Here is an 8,417-nt window from a genome sequence, read left to right on the forward strand (position 1 = left end):
AGATTTATTTGTAGTTCTTGTTGCAATTAGACCAAATATGTCAAGTTCAGTACTCCTTCAAAAGTTACTGTATTTGTCCTTACCCCCCCCCTTGTGTGGTTACATTATCCATTTAATAAACAGGTTCATTTGTTTATGTTGGAATTCGACTTAAGGATTTTTATTTTTTAAAAATTTTATTATTTTTTAAGTAATCTCTGTACCCAAAGTGAGGCTTGAACCCACAACCCCAAGATCAAGAGTTGCACACTCTGCTGACTTGATGCCCCAAGTATTTTTATTTTGCAGTATACCAACCCATCTTCTGTATATAAGCAATTTTGTTAGTCTCTAGTTTTTCCTTCCTGAATTGTTGCTGTGTTTTTGCAAAAATAAGAAATGCAGTCATAACTATCTTTTTATTTACTTACATTTCTCATATAAACAGTAGCACACACACACATATATATATATATATGTATTCTTTTTTTCGTTTTCTTAAACATGGCAGTATATCCTGGAAATTGCCTTGTATTACTTCACAGAGAGTGCTTCTATTTTCTTTCACAACTGCTTGGTTGGAAAAATATTTTTAATGAAATTATAAATATGAAATATTACAAAATTGTGGGATGCAGCTTAAAGCCATGTGTAGAGGGAAATCACAGCTTTACATGCATATGTCAGAAAAGAAGAAGAGAGACTCAAAGTCAGGTATGCATCTAAAAAACATAGTAAACCTTAGCAGATTAAAGCTACAAAAGTAGGAGATGGAAGCAATAAAGATAAGAGCAGACATTAATTAAAAATGTATAATAGAGTCCAACCAGGGCCCGGCAGAGTGGCTCCCGCGGAGAAGGGTGGCGAGAAGAAGAAGGGCCATTCTGCCATCAACGAGGTAGTGACCAGAGAATACACCATCAACATTCACAAGCGCATCCATGGAGGGGGTTTCAAGAAGCGTGCCCCTCAGGCACTCAAAGAGACCCAGAAATTTGCCATGAAGGAGATGGGAACTCCAGATGTGCGTGTTGACACCTGGCTCAACAAAGCTGTCTGGGCCAAAGGAATAAGGAATGTTCCATACCGTATCCGTGTGCGGTTGTCCAGAAAACGTAACGAGGATGAAGATTCACCAGACAAGCTCTACACACTGGTTACCTATGTACCTGTCACCACTTTCAAAAATCTACAAACAGTTAATGTGGATGAGAACTAATCGCTGATTGTCAAATAAAGGTATAAAACTGAAAAAAATGTATAATAGAGAAAATAAGTGCATCCCAAAGCAGATTACGTAAAAGATGGATAGAACTGATAGACACCTACCTAGGGAACTTCCTCTTGTACAAGAACCAAAAGTGATAGTGCAAATTACCAGTATTAAGAATGAAAAGATCCTTTAGACATTAAGGATATAGTGAATAGCTTGCATATAAACTTGACAATTTAGATGGAAGGGACAGGTTTCAGAAAACACAATGTGCAGAATTTGAAACTAGAGGAAATATAAATTTGAAGATACCCAGATCTAATAAAGAAGTAATATTTTTAACCAGAAATATTTCCACAAAGAAAACTCCAGACCCGGATGGCTTCAGTGGTAAAGTCTTCCAACATTTAAAAAGAAACAATGTCACTGTTACACAAACTTTTCCAGGAAAGAGAAGAAGAGGGAACACGTCTTAATTTATTATGAGGTCAGCATAATCTTACTTCCAATAGAAAGGACAATTAGTAATCAATTATTTTCATGATACTGAAAGAAAGAAATCATGTAAAAACTTTTGTGGACATGAAATTTAAAAATTAAAAAGAAATCTTAGCAAATCAATTATGGCGATATATAAAAAGGATAGTATACCCTGCTAAGATGGGTTTATTCTAGGAATGCAAGGGTAGCATAACATTGGAAAATCAGTCAGTGCAACTAACCACATTAATAGAGTAAAGGGGGAAAAGATGTTGAACTGTTAAAAATTTTCCCTCTGAGATCAAGAATGAGATGTGCACTATCACCACTTTTTTGCACTCATAACTATCTTTTGAAACTAAATGGGATACCACCATACACCCATTGGCTGTATACCCAGAACAGCTGAGATACATTACAGTAACACAACAACAAAACAACAACCCCAGGTGTTAGTCATGGGGAAGTGGAGGCACTGGACCTCTTACAGGGTCCTAGTTTTTAAAAGTGTAAATATTAGCTCCTTTGAAAAACTCTTTGATGAAAACTATAAAAGCCTAACACACAGTAACTATATGAGCCAACAATCCCAGTTTGAAGTTACTCAACAGAAAAGTGTGTTCTGTGCCCAAAAGACAAGAATGTCCATGGTAGCATTTTAAACATTTTTGTTTGTTTGTTTGTTTTTAAAGATTTTATTTATTTATTTGACAGATAGAGACACAGTGGGGAGTGGGAGGAGAAGCAGGCTTCCCGCTCAGCAGGGAGCCTGATGTGGGGCTCGATCCCAGGACCCTGGGACCATGACCTGAGCCAAAGGCAGATGCTTAACGACTGAGACACCCAGGCGCCCCCATAGTGGCATTTTAGAAAACAGCCAAAATTGGAAACAACCTAAATCTTCATCAAGAGGGGAAAAATCCGTCGTGATATATAGATATAATAAAATACTCCCACGAATGAAAATGAGCTATTGCCACATCAATAAAATTGATTAATCTCAGACACCTAATGTTGAATGAAAGAAGCCAGTTACAAAAGAATAGATACTCTATGAGGTTCTGAACAGGACAAAACAGACTCTAGGGTAATAGAAATCAGTATATTGGTTACCTTTGAGGAGGCAGCCTGAGTGAGAGGTTTCTGGGAGTGTAACAATATGAATTTCTTGATGGTTACATCGGTGCATTTTCTTTCTAAATGTTCGTCATTTAAATGAGCAAGTTGTGCACTTTGCTTATGTGATATAGCCAATGAAATTTTTATTAGACAGAAATGAAGCCTAGCTTTTACCCCTCGCAGATGTCAATTGAAATTTTGAGAGCGAGGGGGGTGGCAGGGGTCTAAGGATTAAGTTGTCATCTTTATCGAGGCTTATTGAATGTCAGGAACTGTACATCAATTCCATGCCATTTTGTCATTTAATCAAGGTAGCTGTTATCACTCCTATTTCACATGTGGAAATTGAGAGCTAGAGAAATTAAATAACATGCCTAGATTATTTGCATGGTAAGAATCCGTCCCAGAATGAATTCAGGCTTTCACCCAAAGTAGAGAATGTTTATGGGCTTTTCAAGACCTGCCACTATTTTCATGGGGAAGGAGAAGGGGTAAGAGAGATTTTCAGGTGTGAGATGGGGGGCAGCATTCATGGACTCCAAATCACAAATACAGATGCTGATGTATTCAATTTAATAGAATATTTAGGTAAATAAAGGGCATGTGATTGCGAACCAGTGTATCTTTAAAAGATTCTTTTTAAGAACTCTTATTTTATCAAAGTGTCCCAAACCCATTTGCAAAAAAATAAGCTCTGTTTCTTTGCACAACATCTTCTCAGACATCCTTGACAGGTCTCAGATTTAGAAATGAGTAGAGAACATGATGGAACACATTACACATTAAAAAAATCCTCTCACAATTTAGACCAATGCACTGGCGAGTTTCAAAATATTGCTTGCAAACTGTTTCTGCCAACTGGTACTGGGCATTAGTATTTAGAATCAATCTCTGATCATTTTCATCCTTTTTGTTTTTTGTGAAGAAAATTATCGATCAAGGTTTTTAGCCTCATTTAATATACTGGAGCAGCCTTTCAATTTCTTTTACAAGCCACAGCAGGGAAGGAGGTTTCCTTCTAGCTTAGCATAGCACAAATCAATCCATCTCATGGTGTTCTATTATTACACCTCAAACTATGTCTAGATCAGTTGTTTCTTTTTCTTTCCAACAAACTTTCTAGGCTACCAGAAATGTAGGTTTTTGTCTAAATACTTACATTGTGGGAAAATTAAAAATGATTTTTCACCGTATTAATTCTTAATCTCAGCCACATTAAATAAATCACTTCCCATTTTATCGTATCCCTCCAAAATGAGATATCCTGTGGAGTTTTGACTCAGGACGCCTCATCTTCATGTTCTAAACATCCTAATTTTTAGACTGTACAAATCACCATAACCAGGGTATCCAAATGTCCTGGTTTCTTGTGGCATCTCTGCTTTATGCCCTTTATCCAGGGATGGTTATTAATAGTGCCTTCTTTAACTCCTAAATATGTCCAATTTGGCTGGTAAATTATATGAGCACAATTATAATGAGAATCCCTTTTCTTCAAAAGAAGAAGCTCTGAGACTAAGTCTTCGCAAATATAGTAACGGAGTTCAATGGAAAACACATTATTTAACATTGAGTGCACTTCGTCAGCTCCTCATGTGTTTATTATATGTTTAAATAACTGGATCAAATGTAATTTTTCACTTTCCAGTCTGGTAGTTACTTGTGTGCTTATTTGATTAACTTTCCTACTGGACTAGAAGTTCAAAGAAGGCAGGGACCCCATCTGTTTTTTAACACAATTTCTAGACCTAGCACAGTGCCCACAAGTAGGAGATAACTCAATATTTAACTGTGAGATAAATAAATAAATAACTTTTGTTGAGTTTTTGAAAAGGCCTGGACATTATTTCATGTGATACTCCATCTACAATATAAGCCTATTAAAGGTCAGTAGAGTGAGTTTTGTTCACCAGATGTTGAAGCTATAGTATTTAATGACTTCTCTGTTATTATCTGTGAAACTGGAGGCAGAGACCATAGTCTTAGGACTTCTGGTCTTGAATCTCGGTATAAGTTCTTATGTAGCTGCAATTAATAGAGGCTTGATCGAATGGTAGCTTTAACTGTAAGAACAATCATGGCTTACTTGACAAGAAGTCTGAAAGTTGGTGGTTCCAGAGTGTTGCGTGTTACTCTTGGGGCATCTCTATAAGTTTTGGTCTTCTCCCTCATGATCACAAGGTGGCTGCCTTAGCTCCTACATAACATCTGCACACCAACCTTCCAAATCTAAATGAAGAGGATGAGTAATATAAGATAAAACCAAAAACAAAAGACAGAACAAAACAAAAAACCTGTTATGGGTTGAATTGTGTCCCTGAAAAAAAAAAAGTTGGAATCTTAACCCAAAGTAACTCCAAATGTGACCTTATTTGGAGATAGGGTTGTTACAGAGGTAATCAAGTTAAAATGAATTCATTAAGGTGGACCCTAATCCAATAGGCCTGGTGTCCTTATAAAAAGAGATGATTTGGACACAGAGACAGACATGCACATGGGGAAGATGACATGAAGACACAAAATGAAGATGGCCTTCTACAAGCCAAGGAGAAAGGCCTGGAACAGATCCTTCCCTCATAGCCCTCAGAAAGAATTAACCCTGTGGACACCTTGATTTTGGACTTCTAGCCTCCAGAACTGTGAGACAATACATTTCTGTTGTTTCAGCCCCCCAATGTGTGTTGTAGCCGCCCTAGGAAACTAATACATACCTCTTAATGTGCAGATTTTTCCATTATGTTTTATTAGCCAAAAGCCCTACAAGAGAATCTGGGGAAGTGAGTGTCTTGAGACAGCCATCCTGTGGGGTTGATTACCTCTCATGTCATACATGGGTTGGGAAAGATCACAACCCTGAAGAAAATTGCAGTTTGGTTAGCGATGAGGAAAGGGATGATGAGTGTTGAGTAGCCTAATCAATGAATCAACGTATCTGCCATAGCGAGATCCTCTGTAACTCACATCAGACTGACTCTTTAAAAGGACAACTGACAACTCTATGTATTGTTCAGCAGAGCTAGGATATGCCAACCTAGCAAACAACTCCCAAATCTCATTGGCTTCACACAACAAGAATTTGGTTTCTAATTCATGCTGCACATCCCATGTAGATTGACAAAAGATCCTGCCCCCTAGTCACTTGGTGATCTAGGCCAATGCTGGAACATGGGGACTCCTTGTTTGCTACTGTAGCAAAAAAGAACACCAAGAATCCCATGCCTGCAATGAAATACTTGGGCTCTGCACCGACCACTGCCTTTTCCATGGTCACTAAATGGGCAGTCTAGTCCTATGACATTAACCCCAAGGCAGCAGGGAAGAGGAATCCTTCCGTGTGCCCAGAGGAAGGGAGAACCAGATACAGGAGAGCACTGGAAGACTCTACTGCAAAATGCTGACACAGCACTCGCACTGCCCTGGATTCGAGCTCAGTGATCTTTGTCGGGTAGAAATGCTTTGGGCTGCAAGTAACAAAACCCAGGCAGCAGCATATCGAGCTGTATATGTATTTAATTTTCTCTTGGAACAAGTTGATGTCAGTTCCAGGGTTGGTGCAGCTACTCATTGCCATCAGGGACTCTGACCCCTTCCATCTGTTTGCTCTCTGCCTCTCTGCATGACCATTTTTCATTCTCAGGGCAGTCCTTTCATGATCCAAGATGGGATGCTGCCGCTCCAAGCACCAGGTCCTCACTCACTGTGCTCAAGGCAGGACAAGGGACATGTGGAAAAGCAAAGGGTCTCCTTTTCTCATGGAGGATAGTCTTTCCTGGGAGCCTCCCCTACATGCTTTTCTTTCATTTCCTTGCCCATGTAGATCCTCGAGACTGCGCTCAGCAAAGAGGACCCTTGAAAATCATGTAACTGGCAGAAAACAATAGGCTAGCATTTATGAGCCTCAGCCAATCATGTCACCCCATTTATAGTTGGGGTTCTAGCAAGAAGAAAGGAAGAGTGGATGGCTGTAGGCAGGCCACTGGCTTCCCATAGCATACAAAGGCTTTCACTTTGTCCAGAGCACTTGGAAATAGGAACCTGTTCTTTGCATAGCGGATGCACAGGCAGGTGCCCCAGAGTCTCACCCACACAACAAGTCAAGGCCGATCACCAACCCTACTCCTTCCAGTCAAATTCATTTGCCATCTACCTTCTCCATGGCTATGGGGCACAATCTACCTCTCTTCTCTGTGCCTGAGTGGCGTGGATGGGAGCCCCAGGGGACTGACCAGATACACAGCCTCTGTTGAGGAGTTCAGGCCTAGACGTAGGAGCTGATTTGCTGCAGTGCACAGAGGATGTGTTGGAGGGACTTTTTTCCCCTGTGTTCTCTCAGTAATAACAATAACAAAACACTATGCCAACCAAGTCCTGCAAGATGCTCTTATCTATTAATATATCTCTAATTGAAAGTTGTACTGCATTGTATCTGCAATGTCTGCATCAGCCTGACAAAGCATTGTCTGTACGATGCGAATCTCTGACCCTCATATTGAAGCCTCCAGGGCAGATGCCTATTCTGGTCCAAATTTAATAATGGCCTTGGAGTCATACATTTTGTTTCTCCCCAATGCAGCACGGCTTTGGCAGGATGAATGCGTTGAACTCAGCGTCTATTAAAAACAAAACGGCAAGGCAGAGGCTATTTTTTTTTTTTTGCTCATCAAATCTGAAGCATCTGGAATTCTGGCAGCCATGAAGGATTTTCATGTTGAGTCTGCAACGCAACAGGGGAACTCTGATTCAAGTCAAAACATTAACTTTTCATCAGTGGAAGTTTTAATTGAAAAGATTCTTTATCTGCGGGGTAGGTAGTCTTAGTATGTGCTGTGTATTTAACTTTTTTTTTTTTAAAGCAGTTCTGTGTACTTGGGATTAATGAGGCAGAACCAACACACTCCACAGCCTTGTTTCTCTGTAACTTGTACACGCAATTGAATTTCATTGTCTACATCATTTGTAGTAGGGGCTGCCCCAGTTTGAGCCCGGTGGAGGCTTTCTGGGCCACATCTGAGGACGTATGAGAGGTGCGGGTTGGGGGTATGATCAGATTTGCGTATCCGAGAGATCACTGCCTTCTGAGTGGGCAATAAAACGGAAGGACGTGGGAGAGAAACACATACCCAGACCAATAGCAGCAACAAGGAATTCAAGTGGGCGGGGTGAACAGGGAGAGACTGGAGAGATGGGTAGCCCCAAGGGCGAACAGGGGTAGTATGAAGTTCACTGTCAAATCCAGGTGTGGTGGAGATATGGCTGTTCCCCTGCACAGTTCTTTCAACTGCTCTCTCTGCTTGGAAATGAAAGAAATAAATAAAAAGCATGGATACAGGTAGACCAGTTAGGAGGGCAGTACAGAAGCCCTGGCCAGAAATTAAAGATTTATTTTATAGTTTGTTTGTTTTTTTTAATTGGTCAGAATTTAAACCAAGAGGTGACAAGCCTGGTAAGAGTTAAATGGGTCGAACTAAATTAATGTTGATCTGTTGATTGTTGACTCTGTTCTAATTTCCATCTCCATCTCTAATCTCCCTCTCTTTTCTTGCCTTTTTAAAATTTTTGCTATTATATTTCTTTCCCCAAGGGTATGCAGAGAGTAAAATAAACTCTTGATAAATTAGGTGCTTTC

At 39.8% G+C, this 8,417-nt stretch overlaps 1 pseudogene; it reads left to right on the plus strand.

Moving 5' to 3' along the window:
• Positions 1–787: 787 nt before the first annotated feature.
• On the plus strand, positions 788–1,198 carry LOC114214401 (large ribosomal subunit protein eL31 pseudogene; annotated as a pseudogene).
• The last annotated feature ends 7,219 nt before the right edge of the window (positions 1,199–8,417 follow it).

Source organism: Eumetopias jubatus, unplaced genomic scaffold (genome assembly GCF_037043125.1).
Source record: "Eumetopias jubatus isolate StellerSeaLion01/CBP00866 unplaced genomic scaffold, mEumJub1_p1.0 scaffold_12, whole genome shotgun sequence".
NCBI lineage: Eukaryota > Metazoa > Chordata > Mammalia > Carnivora > Otariidae > Eumetopias > Eumetopias jubatus.